This window comes from Nicotiana attenuata, chromosome 2 (genome assembly GCF_001879085.1).
Source record: "Nicotiana attenuata strain UT chromosome 2, NIATTr2, whole genome shotgun sequence".
In the NCBI taxonomy this organism is placed as follows: Eukaryota; Viridiplantae; Streptophyta; class Magnoliopsida; order Solanales; family Solanaceae; genus Nicotiana; species Nicotiana attenuata.
Window position 1 is genome coordinate 12,402,297 of NC_031990.1, and position 25,547 is coordinate 12,427,843.

A 25,547-nucleotide genomic window follows, 5' to 3' on the forward strand; every position below is an offset into this window, starting at 1 on the left:
TAGCAGCCATTGTCCACGCGTTGAAGATCTGGAGGCATTATCTGTATGGCGTGGCATGTGAGGTGTTCACGGATCACAAAAGTCTACAGTATTTGTTCAAGCAAAAGGAGTTGAATTTGAGGCAGAAGAGGTGGTTGGAGTTGTTGAAGGATAATGATATCACCATCTTATATCATCCGGGAAAGGCCAATGTGGTGGCCGATGCCCTGAGTAGGAAGTCAGCCAGTATGGGCAGTTTAGCTTATATTTCGGTCGGTGAGAGAGCGCTTGCCTTGGATGTTCAGGCTTTGGCAAATCAGTTCGTGAGGTTGGATGTTTCTGAGCCCAGCCGTGTGTTAGCTTGCACAGTCGCTCGTTCTTCATTATTGGAGCGTATCCGAGATCGGCAGTATGATAATCCCCATTTGTGTGTCCTCAGAGACACGGTGCAGCACGGAGGTGCCAAGCAGGTTACCTTAGGTGATGATGGAGTTTTGAGATTGCAGGGTCGAGTTTGTGTGCCTAATGTGGATGGGCTTCGAGAGTTGATTTTAGAGGAGGCCCATAGTTCCCGGTACTCTATTCATCCGGGCGCCGCAAAGATGTATCAGGACGTGCGGCAGCATTATTGGTGGCAGAGAATGAAGAAGGATATCGTTGCATATGTGGCTCGGTGTTTGAATTGTCAGCAGGTTAAGTACGAGCATTAGAGGCCCGGTGGCTCATTTCATAAGATTGAGATACCTGAGTGGAAGTGGGAGCGTATCACTATGGATTTTGTTACTGGGCTCCCACGGACTCAGAAGAAGTACCATGCAGTGTGGGTCATTGTTGATAGGCTGACCAAGTCAACGCATTTCATTCCTGTGGCAGTCTCCTATTCTTCCTAGAGGTTAGCTGAGATCTGTATCCGGGAGATTGTTCGTCTTCATGGTGTGCCCGTGTCTATCATTTCGGATTGAGGTACGCAGTTTACCTCACATTTCTGGAGAGCAATTCAGCGAGAATTGGGCACACGAGTTGAGTTGAGCACAGCATTTCATCCTCAGACGGACGGGTAGTCCGAGCGGACTATTCAAATTTTGGAGGATATGCTTCGAGCTTGTGTCATTGACTTTGGAGGCTCGCGGGATCAATTTTTACCTTTAGCAGAGTTTGCCTACAATAACAGCTACCAGTCGAGTATTCAGATGGCTCCCTATGAGGCTTTATATGGTAGACAGTGTCGGTCTCCGGTTGGATGGTTTGAGCCGGGAGAGGCTCGGTTGTTGGGTACGGATTTGGTTCAGGAGGCCTTGGACAAGGTCAGGATCATTCAGGATAGGCTCCGTTCAGCTCAGTCCAGGCAAAAGAGCTATGCAGATCGTAAGGTTCGAGATGTAGCTTTCATCGTTGGTGAGCGGGTATTGCTCCGAGTGTCGCCTATGAAGGGCGTGATGAGATTCGGGAAGAAGGGCAAGCTTAGCCCTAGGTACATTGGTCCGTTTGAGATTCTTGATCGAGTGGGAGAGCTGGCTTATAGACTTGCATTGCCGCCTAGCTTATCAGCTGTGCATCCAGTTTTTCATGTATCCATGCTTCGGAGGTATCACGGCGATCCAGCCCACGTGTTAGACTTCAGCACTGTCCAGTTGGACAAGGATTTGTCATATGAGGAGGAGTCGGTAGCTATTCTAGACCGGCAAGTTCGTCAGTTGAGATCCAAGAGTTTTCCTTCTGTTCGAGTTCAGTGGAGAGGTCAGCCTCCTCAGGCATCGACCTGGGAGTCCGAGTCTGATATGCGGAGCCGTTATCCCCATCTTTTCCCCGACTCAGGTACTTCTTTCTTTTGTCCGTTCGAGGACGAACGATTGTTTTAGAGGTGGAGAATGTGACGACCCAAAGGGGTCATCACCTGTTTTCTTATTCATTTCGTGCTTCCGAGGCCTTGAAAACCTCATTCGGGGTTGCCTCGATTTGCGTGTGTAGTCCGGGCGCGTAGCCGAAAAGCTTAAATATGAATTCTGTGTGAAAAATGCTAAATTTTGATATTAATATGAATATATTTGACTTCGGTCAACATTTTGGTTAAACGGGTCCGGATCCGTGATTTGACGGTCCCGAAGGGTACGTAGAAAAACATGGAACTCGGGCGTATGCCCGGAATCGAATTTCGAGGTTCCAAGCCCGTGAAATGAATTTTTGAGTAAAATCGTTTTTCTAAAATTATTAAGGAAATTGGAAATGAAATTTGATTAAAAGACTGTGGTATCGGGCCCGTATTTTGGTTCCGGCGCCCGGTACAAGTCTTATATATGGTTTAAGCGCTTTCTGTGAAGTTTGGTTGAAATTGGACGTCGTTTGACGTGTTTCGGACTTAAGTCCGTAGGATATTTTTGAGGTTGTGTGTATATTTGGGTTGGAGCCCCGAGGGCTCGAGTGAGTTTTGGATAGGCCACGGAGTGCATTTTTGAACTTGGAAAATTGCTGGTGTGATCTGACCTGCAGGCTTCGCAAAATGCGAAGCCTGGCTCGCAAATGCGAGCTCGCGAATGCGAAAAACCCTTCGCAAATGAGAATGTTCCCACATTGCATAGGGATCGCAAATGCGAAAGTTGGGACTTTCGCAAATGCGACACTTTTGTTCGCAAATGCGAAGTCCCCAAATAAGCCAATGGTTGGCAAATGCGAACTTTTGTTTGCAATTCCCAAAGTAGCAGGTCGGGGTCCGCAATTGCGAACCCTAGTTCGCAATTCCCACATCTGCAACCTGCATATTTTATACTTAGTCGAATTTTAGACCATTTTTCACCCCACTTTCAAAACACAACTCCTTGGGCGATTTTTCAAGAGCAAGCTTCATCCTAAATCATTTGTAAGTTGGTTTTTACTCATTTCTTTCAATCTTTAACATCATTTAACATGTTTTCAACCTAAAATCAATGATTTTCATGGGTGAAATTGAGGGTTTTGGGTAGAACCTAGGTTTTCTATAAATTGGGGATTTGGACCTCAATTTAAGGTCCGATTTTAAAACAAATTGCATATTTGAGTTTGTGGGGGAATGGGTAACCGAGTTTTGGTTCGAACCTCGGGTTTTGACCACGTGGGCCCGGGGCGATTTTGGAATTTTTGGGAAAAACATTGGGAAATTCATTGTTATGCATTCAAATTGATTCATTTAGTGTTTATGAATGTAATTAAGTAATTTATGGCTAGATTCGAGCGGGTTGGAGGTGGAATTTCGAGGTAGAGCCATAGTTGAGGCTTGAATTGAATTGAAGGCTTTGAGGTAAGTGTTTGGTTTAACCCTAGCTCGAGGGAATAGGAGTTGAGTCTTATTTGTAACTTGCTAATTGTTGAGTACGATGTATAGGCATGGTGACGAGTATCTATACATTGTCTAGCATGACCGTGAGTCCTTGTTTGCGAATAGTTTGGTTGTTGTTATGCCTTCCATGCTTAAATGATGACTTCTTTATGTTGTAAAGACCTTGTGAAAGAAATTGTGATCTTGAAACTTCGTGGAGCATTGGCTCGGGTTGAAATACAGATTTGTGAAGGTACACGAGATAAGTAATTCTTTGGAGCATTGGCTCAAGTGATAATGTGACCTATGAGATGAAAGTGAAAGAAAGAAAAGAGTTAATGATTTATTCCCTTGGCGGGACGTTGTTGGTTATGATATTGTACCCTTGCCGGGTTTTTAATTGTTGTTTGTATTCCCTTGCCGGGATTTTCGTTATCGTTTACTTATTCCCTTGCCCTTGTTTGTGATTGTTGATTGGGTGAGGAAGAGTGATAAAAGCATGAAGGGTGATGCCGTGCACTGTTTGTTTATGGTAAGGAAAGAGTGTAAAGCACGAAGGGTGATGTCGTGCACCGTTTGCTTATTATGAGAAAGAGTGTTAAAGCAGGAAGGGTGATGCCGTGCTGCACGATGTACCATTCCGTGCCGATTGTATTGATATATGTGAGGAATGAGAGTAAAAGCACGAAGGGTGATGTCGTGCACATGATATTGCTTGGTGAGGACGAGAGTAAAAGCACGAAGGGTGATGCCGTGCACTGGTTGAATTCTGTTTCATTACCTATTATTGAGTTGTGATGTGTTCCTTTATTACAGGAGGACTCTTATTTGGAATTTATTATACTCCCCACAACATGCTTCCCCTCCCATATTGTTTATCTGTTTTGTATTTCGATTCCGCTGTGTGTGTATATATATATATATATATATATATATATATATATATATGAAATTGCACAGGTTTATGTGGTAGTCTGGTCTAGCCTCGTCACTACTTCGCCGGGGTTAGGCTAGACACTTACTAGCACATGGGGTCGGTTGTGCTGATGCTACACTCTGTGTATTTTTTTGCACAGGTCCAGGTTTCGAGCAGCAACAACAGTTTTAGCTCGGGAGCACGCTTTCAGTCCATCGAGACACCGAGGTAGCCTTGCAGGCCCGGCGTCTCCTCTATCTTTACATTAGACTGTCATCTCATTGCACTCGAGATAAACAGATTTATGTTTCTTTCAGACCTTGTATTTAGTACTTCTTAGATGTTCGTGAGTACGTGACTCCAGTTCTTGGGTAGAGATACATGTTGGAATTCCGTATTTTATTCAGCTATCTAAATTTGAGACTTCCGCTTATGATTTTAATTCTGTTGCTTTATTTTAATGCTGTTAGTTATTAATAAGGAACATGTGTTTAATCAAACAGTATGAAAATTTGGCTTGCCTAGCTTCTACGAGTAGGCGCCATCACGACTCCCGAGAGTGGGAAATACGGGTCGTGACACTAGCAGTTGAGGGATCATCAATTATATGACAAATTTTTGAAGTGTGAGTTCTAGTTCGACTCGAATGCCTTTTTGGCCCATGTTGTATCCTCTGAGGACATTAAGGTGGATCTTAAGAAGATTGAGACAGTTCAGAACTAGCCTAGACCTACTTCAGCTACATAAATTTGGAGCTTATTGGGTTTGGCTGGTTATTATCGTCGGTTCGTGGAGGGGTTTTCATTTATCTCAGCGCCATTGACCAATTTTACCTAGAAGGGTACCCTTTTCAGATGGTCCGATTAGTGCGAGATGAGCTTTCAGAAGCTCAAGACTGCATTGACTACAACCCTATATTGGTGTTGCCTACAGATTGGGGATCTTACATCGTGTATTGTGATAAATCATGTATTGGGCTTGGTGCAGTATTGATGCAGGACGTTGGGTAATTGCCTACGCATCTCAATAGTTTAACATTTATGTACTATTGTAGTTATCATTACTATCATTACAGTGGATGTATTTCTCACGCTAGTATTTTGTTGAGAAAAGAGTATGAACAGATGCATGAGATCTTACTTATTTCGTCCTTTTAAAAAAGGAAAATTTTGATTTAAATGTTAAAAAGGGGTAGTTAAATTGTAGGTACACTTGTGGGCTTGCTTAATGACGGTGTTAGATGCCATTACAATTTATTATGGGTTTTGGGTCGTGACACATATCTTGTGCACCAACTTTAAAAATGCAAATCATCATACATTTTATTATCTAACTTCTACTACACATGTATATAAATATAAACATATTTCATTTGCCATAATTAATTGTCCTTTAGTTAATTTATTCTCATAGTCTTCTTGTAAAATATTAAATCAATTCTCTTCTTGCCCTATTCATTACATGAAAAATATTCAAAGATAATTACTTTTTTCCACTCTTGATCAATCATTTTCTAGACACGTTTTCTTACAATAATTGATCTTGATCACAACTTTATTTTTTCGAGATTATTCCTTTCAACTCAACGTCATTTGGTTAATTTGTAGATACTTATTTGATGATACACTCTCCTATGCTTCACTTAGTCATAGAAATCTAATTGTTTTCACATACTTCTTTATCCGCACCCTTGCACATATTCTGTTGCACATAACTATTTCCAGTTTTATCATGTGATGTTCACATTCAATCGTTCTTCATTCCATATTATTTTCATAATTTTTTGTAAATATTAAAATAATTATTCTTTAACTAAGCCCTCCATTATTTGATTGAGCCCACCGGAACCATATTGTGTGGATCTCGAGGGGTGCCTAACACCTTTCCCTTGAGATAACTTGAACCCTTACCTAGAATCTCAATAGTTTCGCAGATCATAATTTAGTGTATGTTGTGTAGTGTACTATATGTGTCCTAGTATACCTTAAATACTAGGTGACGACTCTAAACCCTAAATAACCTTGTAGACTACTATACGTTGTATTTTTTTTTTGACTTGTGCAAAATTTGCTTCAACACCCCGAAAAGTGGTTTTGTTTTTGTAAAACTTGTATACAATTGTAATTCGAAGTTACCACCATATACGTCCCCGGTGGCCTTGTCTTCGGGTCCATGTTGAAGTTGTGTACGTCTCTTATGCATTGCCTGCGATTTATATATGTTATCAGTTTTACATAGTACATCTTCGAACTTACGCCCCTTTCTTTTGGGCATTGTGTCCATAACCACAGGTACAGATAGACCCATTGGCGTCCCTCCCAGTAGGGTACACATTTCAACTATTGGTGGTTGCACTCCACTTATTTGGAGTAGCTGTTCAGAAGTCGATAGATACTGATATGTATGTCCTCGTCATTTTCGGTACGATGGGGCTCTGTCCCGATCAGGTCATATATATACATAGTGTTGTCACTCTTAGAGACTTGCAGACTAGTGTTCGGGTGTATGTACGGTTGGTTATAACCTTACTGGCAACGGTTATGAATATGTATAAAATGTTAATGTTTCATTCAAAAATCAGTTTTGAATATTTTAATTTTAGTATTACACTTGGAGGCCTTGTTGGCCTAGATTTCATGTTAAAGGGTATGAGTATAGACGTTGATTCGTCGTGTGCCGGGCGCACCTCCCGAGGTTGGGGTGTGAAATACTTGATACAGAGTAGGTTTGTCCTAGGGAGTGTGCAAGTCGTATCTAGTAGAGTCTTGTTTATGGGTATGTCGTGCATCATACTTATAAACAAGAGGCTACGGGATATTTAGGATGTACACCTTTCTTTCTGGTCTAGATTGTGAGATAGAGCTGAGTTGTAAGTGTCCATCTCTAACCCTCATCTTGTTTATGCTATTGCGAAGCCTACTATGAGATGTCAGGCAGTTGTTCAGATATTAGATGAAGTGGAGGTGAGGGTACCAGTCAGGTGCCACCTTGTCACGACCCAAAATTACACCACAGGCGTCGTGCTGGAACCTAGTCTCTAAGACTAGGTAAGCCGATCACTTAAAACGATTAAGCCAGTTTTAACAATGACAATTTAAATCAGAGTTTAATATGTGTAACGACTCGGTTAGTCGTTCTAAGAGTTGTAGCCCCGTTCTCTCATTTTTGTTTCTTTATGTGTCGTTCAGCTGTGTTGAGTTGTATCGAGTTGGTAGGTTTGGGTTCGAAATAGTTTTGGAGTGAAATGATCATTTAGTCTCTTAGTTAGAAAGCTAAGTTAGACAAGTCAACCGGAAGTTGTCTTATGAGTAAACGAATTTGAATTTGGATTTTTATGATTCGATACTGTTGGTTGATATTAGACTTAGGAGTATGTCCGAAATATAATTTGGAGGTCCGTGGTAGAATTAGGCTTGAATTAGCAAAAGTTGGAAGTTTAAAAGTCTTAGGCTTGAATTCGAGGTTGATTTGGTGTTGTTTTGGGTGTTCCGGAGGTTCGACTAAGTTCGGGTAGTGATACATGACTTGTTGGAATTATTGGTTCAGGTCTCGAGGGCCTCGGGTGTGTTTCGGATAGGTTTGGGTTGTGTTGCGTTCGTTTTTCTTATGTTTCGACGCCGTTTCTTCAAGCATAAATGATATCATATTGAACAAATGAGCTCCAATTTCTTTTTTGATTGAAGCATTAGATCCGTATCGTAATTACGGACCCGTAGCAAAAAGAATCGTCGAATTTGTATATCGTATGAGAATTTTATGGTTATTTTACTAAGAATTGGGTTGCCAGATTTTTCAGTTTAATTACGAAATTGCCACTGACGGCGTATTTAAAAATCTGCACTATTTGCAAATATTAAAACCTACATATCTCCTTCGTTATAAGGTCAAATCGAGTGATTCAAAAGCCTAACTCGACTAGAATTTCACAAGGAATCCATTGGAGGCATAAAATACGAGTTTCGGGATTTTTGGTACGAGAAACGAGGCAGAATAGCTGGCAGAAAAATATACAAAATAAGGGTTTGTTCATTCGGTCATATTTTGAGTTGAGGAGCTCGGATTTGGGCGATTTTGGAGGCGATTTTCACCATATGGATTGGGGTAAGTGTTCTCTACTCGATTTTGATTATAACTTATGAATCCATGTTCGTTTTTGAGATTTGATTGATGATTTCAAAGTGAAATTGAGGGAGTTAGGATTTGAGTTTTGGAGAGTTTTAAGTGAGGATTTGAGGGACCAAACGGAGTCTGATTTTGACAAATTTTATATGGTTAGACTCGGGAGAGGACGAGGATTATTATTCTTTCATTTTTGACTGATTCCGAGATGTGGGCCTGGGGGCCGAGTTTTGGCCGATTTCGGATTTTTGGCATGTTTATGTAGTTTTTATTGTGTAATTCGATTCTTTAGACTATGTTGATAGTAGTATTCTGATTATGGTTAGATTCGAAGCTTTTGGAGACCAAGTCAAGGGACGAGGACATCCCGGAGTAGGATTTTACGATGTTGAGGTAAGTAACAGTTTTAACTCTAGCTTTGAGGGTATAAACCCGGAGAAATTGATATCATGTGATTGTTTGGTAGTGATACCCACGCTAGGTGACGGGCGTGTGGGTGTGCGCCGCGAGGGATTGATACTTGGTCCGTCCCGTGAGGCCATGCCTAAAAGCTATTATCTGTGGTTATGTGTTTACTTGTTGTTGAACTTGTTTGCCTTCATGTAGAGATCCTGTTCCGGTTTTACATGCTCACATTAATTGTACTCAGTCATAGAAATTATTGTACATGTTTACCTCAGTCTCTATTATTTGCTAATATGTTGTGATACTTGATGTAGGCTGTGTTCCCTTATTTGTTGATGATGGTGAGGCTAGTGAGGTACATGACTGAGTGAGGCCGAGGGCCTGGTTGTGAGGATATTAATACCATAGCGCGTGAGTTGTCCGCGTAGCACGTGAGTTGACCGTGCGGGTCCAGGTATTGATACCATAACGCGTGAGTTGTCCGCGTAGCACGTGAGTTGACCGTGCGGATCCAGGTATTGATATGGTAGCACGTGAGTTGTCCGTGCTTAGCGCTTGGGCTTTGGGAGCCCCTCCGGAGTCTCTACACACCCCCAGTGAGTGCAGAGTGTTGAGTGTATTGAGTGTTGAGTGTTGAGTGTTGATTGTTGAGTGCGAGTGCTGAGTGATGGAGTGACATTGTTGTGAGGTTGCATTTACTTTTGCTGTTGCTGCATTTATCTGTTAAATTTCTTTGTGGCATTTACTGAGTTATGAAATTTACCTGTTCATTCCTGTTATTTTTTTTAAATTGTGAAAAATAAATAATTGGACTATTTTGCTCAGCTCGTCACTACTGCTCAGTTCCTTAGTTATTTATGTTACTACTGTGGTGGTTGTACTCATACTACACCCTGCACTTTATGTGCAGATCCAGGTGAGTTAGAGCGCGGCGATCATTGAATTCAGGCCGGCTTTAATTGGAGACTGCAAGGTAGCTGCCAGCGTCCGTAGGACCTTGTTACTCCTTTTATCATTTCTTCTTTGGACAGTTAGACCGTTTATATATCTCAGTTCATAGTTTTAGACGCTCATGACTTAGTGACACCTCGATGTTTGGGACTCGTTTTCATATTTTATATTATTTATATTTCGAGTTGGTTTAGTTTATTAGGAATTAAATTATTGAAAATATTTTATTAAATTCTTATAATCAGATTAGTAGTAATTTTGGGAATAGGCTTGCCTTGTAACACGATAGGCGCCATCACGACCAAGGTTAGATTTTGGGTCGTGACAGTATGAATACCGAACAAAAACAAAATAAGCTTACACGGCAATAATCATAACAATCTCCCAAGACTAGGTAATATAGAGTCGTGAACTCTAACTGAATACATGAAAGATCTCAAAGATCAAAATACAATACTATTCAAATGACAAGCTGACAATACAATGAAAGAAAAGGACTCCAAGGGACTGCGACGACCAATCAGCTCTACCTTGACTCCTCGCGATCAATAAGCTAACTCTGGCCGAGTCTGATATCTCCAATACCTGGCTGTACAAGAATGTGCAGAAGTATAGTATGAGCACACCACGATTAGTACCTAGTAAGTATCAAGACTAACCTCGGTGGAGTAGTAGCGATGTAGAAGTCAAGACACTTGCTAGTCAAAATAACATGTGCAGTATAGAAGTATAAGGCTAATAATGAAAGCAGGAATGAATATATGGCAACAAGAATCAACATATGATATAAACAGTAATTACGAGCACCGTAAAAGTACCATTGAACCAAATAAGGAAAATAAATAACAACCAATTAAATCAAGTTATTCTAGCACAAGTTTCGTAACAAAATTACACCGAGATACCTTATCTCATAATCACAAGTCACAAGTCTAAACCCACAATCATATGCTCACGGCACATTGTGGCCACGTTTCTAATCACAACCGCATGGACAAATCACATGCCAATATCTCAATCCGCCTGGCGCGATCAAAGGCTCACAATCTACCCAGCGTGGTCACATGCTCACTATCACAATTAGACAGCATGGTCACAGGCTCAATACCATAATCCGCCCGGCATGGTCACAGGCTCAAATATCGACATGAAAGCATATAATACAAGAATACATAGGCACGATAAATAAATGTTAAGTTTCATACTCCTGAACTAGTATAAGTGGCATGCTACAGTGTATGTTTGTGCGAGTGTGCTGATAAGTGGGGATTTTGACTACTTATTAGCGCATTTTAGCTTTTGTTTTAGTCCAAAAGCGTTTAATTGTATTCTCGAAAACTAATAAAATATGCTTAATTTCAGGGGTATTGGAAAATGAGCCACTAAGATGAAATCCAACTCAAGAAGGAGTGATCTGAACTCAAGGACAAAATCAGACACAGAAGCTTAAAGTGCGGACAACAGATTTCCATTTGCGGTCGCAGATTGTGAAGGTAAGCTTATCAGAGACTAGTGCAAAGTGTGGTCCGCACATGAAATGTGCGGCCGTAGAAGCTATGCAAGAGTAGAAGTTCAGAGAGTGTTCATGTAAAGTATTGAAAGAAGTGCGGCCGCAGAAGTCATTTACGCGGCCGCACAAGGAAATGTGCAGTCCGCAGAAGAGCCATGTGCGGCTGCACCCAAAAATGTGCGGATCGCAGAATATGAGAAATGCGATCGCGATTCAGAATTGTGTGGCCGCAGATTCAAATCTTGTCAAGACTGAAGTAAAGTGCGGACTGCACATAGAATTGTGCGGCCGCAGAACCTTCGAAAGGGCATTTTTGTCCAAAAATTCCAGCTTTGTATAAATAGAATAGTTTCACAAAATCAGGTCAAGTTTTGAATATTCAAAGTGTCGTACCCGTTTCTTCTTGCTTCTTTAGGCAACTTTAGCTTATTTTGGTAATTTAACATTGGGTTTTTATATTTTAATCTTTCAATATGAGTTTTATTATCTTTTCTTCTTTGTTTTTTTCTATACCCACTATGAGTAGCTATATTTTTACTAGGGTTGTGACCCAACCCTAGTGTATAAACCTTATGGGTGATTAATTTTATGCTTGTTTATGAATGGGTGTTTGTTATTTAGCTAGGTTTATGCTTCAATTGTGAAATTAATGGTTGCAAACATTGATTTATGCCTATTTGACTTAGTCTCTTCTTGAGAAAGAGAGACATATTCTAGGTTAACCTAGCTAACAAAGAATTGGGTCAATTGAGAGATTGATTAACCCAATTAAAGGGTTCAACCTAGAGATAGTAACAACCCGACTTGAGCTCTTATCAATCGTTTTGGTAGATACCCATTTGGTCTTGAGAAAACCAAATTGGGCAAAACCACTCTCTGACGGAGAGATATTGAGTGGGCAACGTAGTGTTGTGAGCTATAATACACCCAGTCAATAAAACAACATAAAAGTCTTTATCCCATTAGGCAAACACCTAGGTCATGGTCACAGCCCTAGACCTTTTTATATCTTTGAAAAACATTCAAAAACAATCTTTTCTAGTTTTATATCTTTAGAATTGCAATCCTTAGCGTAGTTTTAGAAGTAAAAACAAAATCTTGTTTGTGGAAGTGCAATCTAGATACTTCACATACTCACTCCGAATATATACTACTAACTTCCATCTAGCTCACTGTGGATTCGATCTCGACTCCTTGTTGGGTTTTATTATTGCAAATGACCGTGTCATACCTCGTTAGAGGCGTGCATTTGGACGTGATTCATTGAAAGCAACACAACACGTCATGTAAGGTGTACGACATACATAGGAAAAAATACACCATCACACAAATATCACCAACAAAATGCCCCCCAAGCCATCACAACATCCCTAACATTGCCACCCTTATCTCTCCGATAGCCACCCGTATCACTCTGCCCTAACAATATCATTAGCCACTCGTATCACTATGATAGCCACCCATGTCACTCTGCATAATAGCCACCCTTATCGCTCTGCCCAAACAATAACACAATAGCCACCCGTATCACTCTGCACAGTCAACAATAGTGAGGTGCCACCCTTATGCTCCGTGTAACAACAACAGTGAGATGACACTCTTATGCTCCGCATAACAACAATACTGAGATGCCATCCTTAGGCTCTGCATAACAACAACAATTCACATGTGCTACATCACAACAACACAACATATCAACTCGTACCACAAGTGCCCGTAGGCCACAAGCTTTCCAAAAGAACCGGCAATATCAATATTTCCATAATAAATAGTCCACGGCTTAAACAATATGTATGGAATCTCAATAACAACAAAATGAACGGGAAAGTAACTCATCTATGAACAATACCCCCTTTGAACACAACTTCAACTAAAATAGATTAATGACTTCCAATAACTTCAACTTCAATCAATTGCTTAAGGATAAACTCAATAATGAAGGTATTTCCATGAAATGTAAAACTTCGGATTCTAGTGTATGAAATAGGCTAACAACGAAAGAGATGGCATGAACTAGCATTACGTCTAAATGCATTAGAATAAACCGGCAACAAAAGAATAGCATGTGACAACAATTTCAAATAAATACATAAAGGAAGCCTAAGAGTCTAAACAAGTCAATTTCTACATATAAGCCCAAATACATACTCGTCACCTCGTGTACACGGCTTTCACATGACACAAAATAGCACAAACGACTCAAATCCTAAGGAGTAGTTCCCCCACACAAAGTTAGGCAAGATAATTATCTCAAGAAAACCAAATAAATACTCTAAATGACCTTATCGTGTGAAACAAACCTCTGAACGGCTCAAATCTAGCCAAAATAACTAAATATCATAAATAAAAACCATAGAAATAATTCTGGATAATAAAGCTTCAATCTTTAATGAAAACTAAAAAGTCAACTAAAAAAGTCAACCATGGGCCCGCTGTTTGAAACCCGACAAAATTTAGAAAAATCCGAACACCCATTCCGATACTAGAGCAACCATACAAAAATTATCCAATTCCGACATCACAATCGGCCTTCAAATGCTTATTTTACATTTTAGAAAGTTTTTATGAAAATCCCCAATTTTCTCCAACTCAAGTCACTAATTTAATGATAAAAACAAAGATGGAATAATGAAATATAATCAAATCTGGGTGAAGAAGACTTATCCCAATCCAAAGCATAAAATTCCCCTCCACAATCGCCCAAAATCGAGCTCTCCAACCCAAAAAGTGATAAAATATCAAAAGCACTTGAATAGAGTACTTTATAGTCCGCCTAGTGAATTATACATCGCGATCACATAGAAAAAAACCTTCAACTGCCAAATCGTGCTTCACGAACGCGTAAGTACAACCGCGAACGCGACCCTCAACCCCCGACAAACATCGCAACCGCGTTCTCAAATCGCAAACGCGGGGAGAAAATTCCTAATGTCGCCTTCCACTTCCTTATATGCGATTGCACATTCGGTAACGCAAACGCAAAGACAAAAATCCACAAAGCCCCGCGAACGCCGCGAACGCGAAGAACAAATATGCTAGCTTCCACATAACACTACGCGAGCGCGATTGCTTCATTGCGATCGCGAAGAAAAACACCAGATAACAGCAATAAGCAGTCCAAAAATAGAAGAAAATGGCCCGTAGCCCATCCGGAACACACCCGAGGCTCCCAGAACCTCGTCCAATCATACCAACTAGTTCTATAATATAACGCAGACCTGATCGAGGCCTCAAATCACATCAAACAATATCAAATCTACGAATCGCACCTCAAATCGTACTTAATGAACTTATGCACTTTCAGCTTCTAAAACTCGCGCTGAATCATATCAAATCAAATCGGAATAACGTCAAATTTTGCATGCAAGTCCCAAATGACACAACGGAGCTATTCCAACTCCCAGAATCACAATCCGAACTAGATATCAACAAAGTCAACTCCTGGTCAAACCTCTTAACCTTCCAAACTTTTGACTTTTCTAACTTTCGCCAAAATGCATCAAATCAACATACGGGCCTCCAAATCCAAATCCAATCAAAATTCGGGCATACATCTAAGTCCAAAATCACCATACAAAGCTATTAGAATCATCAAAATACCATTCCGGAGTCGTCTACGCAAAATTCAAAGTCCGGTCAACTCTTGCCACTTAATCTTCTAAAACAAGAATCATTCTTCTAAATCGATCCCGAATCATCCGAAAAATGAACCTGGCCACACACACAAGTCATAAAACATAATACGAAGCTACTCGAGACCTTAAGCCACCGAATAGGATGCTAATTCTCAAAACGACCGATCGAGTCGTTACATTCTCCCCCTCTTAAACAAACATTCGTCCTCGAACGTGCCAAGAACCGTTCCGAAGCCACAAAATTACTGAATGAACTCACCATAAATATACTCACGGGTGATCCCATCACCACAATCCACATAAGCCCAACATCACTATCTCAATTGAAGGTTATTCTTTCCACACACATCGATAAGCGTTAGAACCAAAATTTTCACCATCCGATCATTTCCCAAAGACCCGATTCCCACATTAACACACAATATCAACCTCAACTTGCTGCAACAGCTCATGAATACACCCACAAGGTATAACCAAACGACATAACACATCACATATTGTTGACACCCAATTTTGTCCATCCTTACTACATACTATTCTAATGAGCTACTATTTTATTTAAGAGTCATAACACTATTTATAACATTTTTTGTGTATTATTACAAGCACTACAACATTATTATTATCATTATTATTATTATTATTATTATTATTATTATTATTATTATTATTATTATTATTATTATTATTATTATTAATATCATCATCATCATCATCATCATCATCATCATCATCATCATCATCATCATCATCATCATCATCATCATCATCATCATCATCACTTTTACTATTTTTACATTTTATAACTTTTTTTACTACGTATTAGCGAATTTAAAAAATATAAAATATTTATGAATTATTTTCTAGCTTGTTCAAATATTTATATAAAATAGTATTTTTTTTCAACTTCTTTATCTTATTTTTTATTTACTAATTACCATTCCTAATTACTTTATTACTATGGCATTTTAATTTAATAGTAGCTCAATTATCAACCTTATATCTAACCCAAAATTCCCTAAGCCTACCCCACTCTAATAGACTAAATTTCAGCAAATTAATCTCAAAAAACTTTTTCCAAGTCTTCTTTGCCAGAACCTTTTCTAAAATTTCCCAACGAAATCTTCCGTCAAATTCGTCTCTTTCAAATCTCGCCAACGTCTCTCTCCCCATTTTTACGGGATAATTTCACATAAATACACTTGGAGAAAGCACTTTTCAGCCGCCTAACCCACAAATACGGTTTTCATCCGGTAGCCCACAAACAATTTTCAGCCGCCTAACCCACAACTTCGTCAACTACACCCAAAATCACGCCTAACTCAGATTTCGCTTTTTTCTTTCATTTTTATCTTTCCCCTTTTCCATTTTCATTCTTATTTATTTTTTACTTCCCTCTGTATAGTATTTCCTAAACATCACAATATCAGGAAGTTGAAGTAAAAAATAAAAGTATATTCATCCTTAGCGTCTATAATTTTATTTTTATATTTTTTTTGCAAAATTTAAAGTTTTGTAAGGGAAATTCTTATTTCACTGGAAAAAATAAAAAATTACATTATTAAACACCTTATATACATTGTTATACATAGTCATACGTTAATTATACATAAATATATAATAATACACAATATCTGAAGGCAATTTTTTTACAATTATCTATGTTGTATAATTATGTATAATCTTGTATACTTGTGTATAATCATGTATAATTCTATATAACTATGAGAATACACACAAATATACATGCTTATACATGATTATACAAAGTATATATAGTTATATACAACATATACATCATTCTTCCTCCCTTCAGAAGTCATTAAAAGTGAGAAGAAGAAGAAGAGGGAGGAGCAGGAGGAGGAGGAGGAGGAGGAGGAGGAGGAAAAATTACCAAAAAAAAAAGAAGATTTCATAACTTAGAATAAGAGACAAGAATTAAAAGAAAGAACCATTCAATATTTTCTTTTTCTTCAAACGGGAATAAAAGGATCCTCTAATGTGAAAGTCAGAATCTGCTTCGGCGAGCACTGAATCGAAAAGAAAAAGACTACAAAAGATAGATCCGGTGTGGATTGTTCAACAATATTATTTTGTGGAAGAGGAAGATACAGATGAACGGAGCAAGGAAATCTGAAGAAGAACTCGACTATTTTGCTAGAGAGAGAGAAAGAGAGAGAGAAAGAGCAAGAGATTGAAAATGAAAGAGAAAGTGAGGTGGAGAGAAAATCTGAAAGAGAATTTGGGAATGGAAAAGTTTTCTCTGCATAAAGAAAAAGAGTGGGGGCGGCAATGTGGCTAATCGGTGAAAATAAATTTTCAACATTATAGAAACTGAGCCATACCGGGTAAGAAGGGAAAATATAGGCCCAATTTTGTTAGAATGTTGGGCCAACTGACAATGAGAGTAATTTTGTCAATTAAATTTTTTTTCAACTTCTTGTATCTTATTTTTTATTTACTAATTAGCATTCCTAATTACTTTATTACTATGGCATTTTAATTTAATAGTAGCTCAATTATCAACCTTATATCTAACCCAAAATTCCCTAAGCCTACCCCACTCTAATAGACTAAATTTCAGCAAATTAATCTCAAAAAACTTTTTCCAAGTCTTCTTTGCCAGAACCTTTTCTAAAATTTCCCAACGAAATCTTCCGTCAAATTCGTCTCTTTCAAATCTGGCCAATGTCTCTCTCCCCCATTTTTTACTTTAATTCTTTACATAATATATTTGTCATGTCCTAAATTACCCTTAGACGTGACTGGAACCTAGCTAACACTACCCGCCAGACGAACCAACTTATACCGTACATTTAGCACTTATTCAAAATTCAACGGAAATAATTACAAATTCCTAACATTCCAGTAATTAAATACGAATGAATAGTGATCCAAATTGTTCTAGAATATTTATGAATAATAGTAACCAAAATGGAGGAACAACACTCTAGCCCAAATCTCACAAGACCATGGAGTATCTAATAGAATTACAAAAGACTTATGATCAAGTGTGTGAACCCCAAAATAAAAGATATCGTATAAATAAATGATAAAGATTCTCTTGGCGGCCTCCACAAACTATGCAGTGGCTCACCTAAATAACCAGATCAACTGGCGAACTCGTCAGCTACTAGCTCCGTCGTCACGAATAGTATTTGCATAGACATGCAGGTAAGGAGTGAGTTATATATAAATATAACGCAGTAAGATCCTCGACCGCCACTCTGAATACTTCTGGAACAAGTGTTAGAAAATACAATACACCACAACAAGAACGATGTAATAAGTACGATAATTATACAGTAACTCAATATATGTGTATCAACAGAGTTATTAAGAATTGACCAACAAGAGTACCCACTAAGGACTTATCATAATTGCAATGAAAAGAATTTACCAACACACGTACGAGTCCACAACGGCACCACAATGCCTCAAATATGTAACAGAGCATACACAATGCTCACTGAAATATACACAATGCCCCAAATATATCAAGAAGCATACACAATACTCGGGTGATGTACAAAGGCATACACAATGTCTCAACATCATGGCGCACAGCCATATCAAGCTCAACATCATGGCGCACAACCGTATCAAACTCAACATCATGGCGCACAACCGTATCAAACTCAACATCATGGCACACAGCCGTATCAAACTCAACATCATGGCACACAGCCGTATCAAACTCAACATCATGGCGCACAGCCGTATCAAATCTCAACATCATGGCGCACAGCCGTATCAAACTCAACATCATGGCGCACAGCCGTATCAAACTCAACACATGGCTCACAGCCGTATCAAACTATCAAACAACTTATAAAATAATATTTTTTTTGTATTTTTCGTAAAATAATATATTTTCGGCTAGTCTAAAACCACCGATTCTACCAAGCGCACGCTTGTCCCAACACATGGACTAGACAGAGAAAATACACTTTCAAAACGAGTTTTAGAAAAGCAAATATCAAAGCTTAAAGTCTCACTTACCACGCTAATGGGAAGTTCCCCAACTTTGCAACGCCTAGAAAACCAACCAAACGACCTCCAATGTCCTCAATCTATTCAAAATATTAATAAAAGATATCAATTAGGCTAGTTGGAGTCAAATATAAATATCCCTACTTTCAAGCTTAGAGTTAGAATCCTAACATTTTATCTACTAAGTGTCATATTTATAATATCAAATTTACTTCCCAATATCTCAATCCAACTTAACATCTAATTACAATTCTTCTGAAATAATACTCAAACCAGAGAAAAAGTCAATATCTGCCTAACTTAAGAATTAGTAGCGAAACAGTGACTTAGTCTTAATTCCAAAGTCCAAATATGTTCAAGTGCACCATCTGAACGAATTCTCATTTTGATTTCCAAATCCTACATTTACTTCACCATTGCCGCATCGTCATTATTAGCTTACATTGAAGAAACAATAGAAATTTAAATCTGTATACATTAGAATTGCATTCTATAGCAGTAACTTTCAATACTACTAATCATTATCTCATTACTATGCCATTATTATTAGAATATAAATTATAACTCCACCACTCTACTTCATCAATATAATGTTAGAAAAAAAATAATAGAATATAGGGACGAAATAATTAGGCCTTGATAGTGTAGTCATTGTCCTTAAGGAATTTAAGCCTCCCAATTCGTTGCTGCAGGGATTATGGCAGAATTCCTCCAGGATTCTACAAAGGCTCTGAAATTCGAGTACCAGCAATTAACTCGAATTTCCACTTGAACAAACTTTGTGAATTGAAGATAGCAGAAAAAGAAGAATATAAATTGTTGCTTTTTTGATAATTTTCGTTTTGGAGAGGAAATGGGTATTTATAAATCCTTTAGGTGTCTGTTAGGATTAACAGACTCAACCTTTGCCAATAGGCACCTTTTAAGAAACAAAAGTCACCTTTTTCAAAAATAAAACATTTTTTATTAATTAACAAAATTAATAGATGACTAAAAGAAATAAATTTCGGGCTATTTAATTGGCCCAAGGCCCAAGTGCCCAATCTTGACTATTAATAATATAGCCAAATTCCAGTTTCCTTCCAAAACATCTTAAAATATTCAAATCATGTAAGACAAATAAGTGCTTTTAAACACTTCTTCCTTTCTTTCTTTTTCCAATGAGGGACAAAGCAACCTCTTCTCAAATACTCCCATCAAAACTCTAACTAATATAATAATCCCCCACTTAGTTAGTGATTGATGTTGTTTATAAGATTCATGCGTATAGTAGGTATCTTTTGATTTAAACCTACTACTTGTAAAAACTATTCAAGACCTTTTCGAAATTGATGGTTAGATTAAGTTCTATTAAACCACAATTCCTATTTGAAAAGACGAAAAAGCTTTATACACATAAATCGTACCAACTTCACAATTTGTTCACCGTGAGTTTTAGCACCAATTATGGCCTTGTGCTACTTCCTGAATTCATAAACACTTATCAAGTTTTGTATCCCAAACTTTGATCGAAGCGGCACCACTTCTTGTGTTTACATAGATGAAGATTTAACCAAATTCTTAACACGGACTTCTTTAGTTCCTAAACTGAACTCTGGTTCTTCATTAAGAGTATTTTTATACTCATCCTCCTTTTCTAGGTACTAATTTTCAGTACCTGCTATCCGTCACAACTATAACTTGTTATTACCTTTTAAACTTTTAATATTGTTAAACAATAAGAAAGGTAAGGTTCACGTTACTAGTTACAAATTTAAATTACCTTAGACCCATAACACTTGTTGTGCTTATTATCGTATCCCTCGCGAGTCCTTTAGTGAATGGGTCAGCAAGGTTGTCTTTAGACTAGATGTACACAACAGTAATAATTCCATCCGAAATTAATTGTCTTATGTACTCATGTCTTAAAGCAATATGTCTAGATTTTTCATTGTATATTTTGCTAAATGCCTTAGACATAGTTGCTTCACTATCACAGTGCAAGAGAACAGCTGGCATTAGTTGTGGCCACAACTTTATATCTAACAATAGATTTCTCAGCCATTCTGCTTCTCTTCCTGCAGCTGCTAAAGCAATAAACTCAGATTCCATTGTGGAATGAGTAATACACGTCTGTTTTTTAGAAGCCCATGAAATTGCTCCTCCACCTAAAGTGAATATCCACCCAGACGTTGACTTGTTATCACCAACACTAGTTATCCAACTAGCATCACAATATCCTTCTAACACTGAAGGAAATCTGTTATAATACAAGGAAAAAGTTTTTGTCCTTTTCAGATAACCAAGTACTTCACTATACCTTTTCAGTGATCACCACTTGGATTATGAGTATATCTTGACAATTTACAAACCGCAGGCAATATCTGGCCTAGTACAATGCATAGCATACATTAAACTACCAATTGCACTAGCATAGTCTAATTGACTAACAGATCTTCCGGGGTTCTCAACCATCTTGCTAGAAGCATCAAATGGAGTATTAAATTCTTTAATACCCAAATGATTAAATTTGGAAAGAACCTTGTCAATATAGTGAGACTGACATAAGGCAAAACCCCAACTATATCTTTTAACTTTAACACCTAGGATAGTATCAACTTCTCCCAAATCTTTCATTTTAAATTGAGAATTTAAATACTTCTTAGTTTCATTTATGACTTGCATGTTAGTTCCTATGATTAGCATGTCATCAACATAAAGACATACTATCACTCCATAGTCCTTTGTGAATTTGGAATAAATGCATTTATCTGCTCCGTTATGTTTAAAACTATTTGATAATATAATACAATCAAATTTTTCATGCCATTGTTTTGGAGCTTGTTTTAATCCATACAAGGACTTAACTAATTTACAAACTTTCTTCTCATTTCCAGGAAGCACAAACCCTTCGGGTTGCTCCACATAAACTTCTTCATCAAGATCATCATTTAAGAATGCCGTCTTAACATCCATTTGATGTACATTTATATTATATATTGATGCCAAAGCAAACAATACTCTTATTGAGGTAATCCTGGCCACAGGAGCATATGTGTCAAAATAATCTACTCCTGACTTTTGTCTAAATCCCTTGGCTACTAGTCTAGCTTTAAATGTTTGTAGAGAACCATCAGTATTGTATTTTCTTCTAAAAACCCATTTACACCTAATAGGTTTAGTATTAGAAGGTAAATCTGCCAATACCCATGTACCATTTGATAAAAGAGAATCCATTTCATCATTTACAGCTTCTTTCCAGAAAGAAGAATCCCGCGAAGCCATAGCCTCACTATAGGTTTTAGGATCCTCTTCTAAATGTAAAATAATGGGTATTTTATTTAATACTTCATCTCTACTTCCTTCTACCAAAAAGACTAGTGCTTGAGAAGAAATAAAATCAGAACCTATATTTTTTTCTTTTCTAACCCTTTGACTTTTTCTTGGTTCTACAGGAGATTCAATTGCCTTTCTTTTATTGTTAGAAGAAGAACTAGGTTCTGCACAATTTTCTTGAGTTACTGCATTATCACCAATGCTTGTTGCATTACCATCTTGTTTAGTAATTTCTATATCCTCATGTGAATTATTAGAATCACCAATAAACTTTGTTTCCAAGAACTCAACATCTTTAGATTCCACAATATACTTAGACTCAATGTCCAATAATCTGTATGCCTTTGAGTTCTCAGCATATCCTACAAATATGCTTTTAATTTCTCTAGGTCCTAACTTAGTCCTTTTAGGATATGGAATTCTATAATAGGCTAAACAGCCCCATACCCTTAAGAAATTTAAGTTAGGCTTTCTTTCTTTCCATAATTCATATGGTGAAACCTTAAATTTCTTTGAAGGTACTCTACTATGCACAAAACAAGCCGTTAACAAAGCTTTCCCCCACAAATTCGTTGGTAACTTTGCATGTAAAAGCATGGCATTAACCATATCTACCAACGTTCTATTTTTTCTTTCAGCAAGACCATTTTGTTGTGGGGTATACGGTGCACTAACTTGGTGAATCAAACCATTTTCTTCACAAAATACAGAAAATTCATTGGAAAGATATTCGCCTCCTCGATCACTACGTAGGATTTTAATTTTCTTTTTCAATTGATTTTCAACTAATGCTTTGTAACTCTTAAACATATCAAATGCTTGATCTTTTGTTTTCATTAGGTAAACATATGTATATCTAGAATGATCATCTATAAAAGTAATAAAGTATCTATTTCCATTTCTAGTTAAATGACCATTCAATTCACATATATCGGAATGCACAAGTTCAAGTAGATTACTTGTTCTTTCATTCTTTGGAAAAGATTTCTTAGTCATCTTAGCTTGTATGCATATTTCACATTTTTTTATCATTATTCTCAACAGCAGGAATTAATTTATTTTTAGACATAAACTTAACATATCGAAAATTAACATGTGAAAGTCTAGCATGCCATAAATTAATAGATGACTCAATCATATAAGCAGAAACTTTAACTTTATTAATACTTAATTTGAACATGTCCTCACAAGAGTAGCCTTGTCCTACAAATACACCATTCTTAGAGAAAATAATCTTTTCTGCCTCTATAATAGTTTTGAGGCCTTTCTTACTTAATAAACTTGCAGAAATTAAATTCTTCCTAACATCAAGTACATGATGAACATTAATTAAAATCAACTTCTTTCCCGAAGTGAATTGTAGTTCAACTGTTCCTTTTCCAAAGACCTTGGCGGTGTCATGATTTCCCATTAAAACCTTTTCATCACTTGTTGCAACTTCATAATTTTTGAAGAAACTCTTGTCATTGCATACATGAACTGTAGCACCGGAATCATACCACCAATCTGTAGATTTTATAGTTCCTGCCATGTTGCATTCATTTACCATACTCATATTCAAGTTGGTAAAGGCAAAAATCATAGCAACAATATCCGAAGAAGAAGCTTGTTATTGTTCAACATTATTTACCCTCTTCTGTCCAGCATTTTCTTCATTTTTCTGTCTCTTACGAAACCTGCAATCTCTCTTAAAATGGCCCATTTTTCCGCAAGTATAACACGGGCCTTTCTTAATGTTAGAAGAACTTTCCTTTGGAGTAGCCTCAAACTTTCTCTTCTTTCCAGCCTTGTTTCCAGATTTTCCTGAATTTTTTGCCTTGCTAGACTCAACATAATTCACCTTTGAACTAGTTTCCGCAGCATATTTATTTTCACGTTTTCGTGACTCTTCTTCAATCCGAATATGCTTTGTCAACTGGTCCACATTAAAGTCTTCGGAAGAATGAAATAATTTCTTCCTATAATCATTCCAAGTGGCTGGTAATTTTGCAAGTATAGCAGCCACTTGAAGAGATTCAGAAACATCGATATTAAAATCTTTGAGTCTAGATATCAAAACAAGCAACTCATCAACCCGTTCCATGACAAATTTCCCATCTATCATTTGAAATTCAAAAAATTTCATTCCAAGGAATCTGTCTGTTCCTTGTTTCACAGCAGTATATTTCTGTTTCAAGGCTTTCCAGTGTGGTGATTTGTGATGTCACGACCCAAAATCTACTGAGGGTCGTGATAGCGCCGGACACTGCTGTCAGGCAAGCCAATCAAATTACTTAATCAAATTCTCGTTTTAATACTTTTGAAATCTAGGATTTTCCTTCAAATTTAGTAATTTAAAAGATAATTGTCTCAAATCAAATTTAAATGATAAGCAGTTAACACAAAATACTTCAAAACCATCCCAGAACCCGTTGTCACAAGTGCATGAGCAATTTCTAAGAAAAATCAAATAAAGTACAACAACTGTCCGAAACACAATATTGGACAGAAAATAAATACAGATAATTGAAAGAGACTCTGCTGACTGCGGGTCGCCTCGAGAAGTGCAGCTCACCTAAGTCTTCGTATCCACCATGCTGCTACGCCCAGTAGGCCACTAGAGTTACATATACCTGTGCAACAAAAATGCACAGAAGTGTAGTATGAGTACGAAAACAACGTGTACTCAATGAGTATCCCGCCTAATCTCGAAGAAGTAGAGACGAGATGGTCGACTTCGACACTTACTAATGGTCCAATATTGATGTCAATAATTCATTAAATCGTGGACTCTTATAAACATGATTTTTAATCCAGTAGGAGGAAACAAGTAAACAATTAATTTCTTTCATATGAAGTTTTCCAAAAATTTCCATTTCATTATTTATCCAATTATTCTCAAGCCGTAAAGAGGCTATAACAACTTTAATAAGTTTCAAGGCAAGCAATACAAGCATGCGCAAATAATCACCATGGGACGTACGACCCGATCCAACATAAAAGTAAACTGTGCACTACTGAGGGTCGAACGGCTCGAACCATAGATGCATCTATTACCCCGCTCGCGAACTATCCATGCGACACGGTCAACATAAAATAAAAAATCACCCTGCTCGCGAATCCTTCATACGACGCAGGTACACATAAAAATACATGCTCAAATAGCCAATTAAGAATTTATCGGGGAATAATTATTCAAATAAAAGCCACTTTCTATTTTAACAACTTACGAAAAGAAGTCAAATCCTTTTGAGCATGGATTTATTAATTCGATGTGGTTTAAGCAATTCGAGTTATCAATAAGATTATAAATATTCCAAGTATAGCATGCTTCTGGGTCCTAGACTACCCGGACTTAAACATAATAGTAGCTACGCACTGACTCTCGTCACCTTGTGCGTACCTAGACCCCACAAATAGGAGCACATAACCAATTAGTTCACCTATGGGGACATT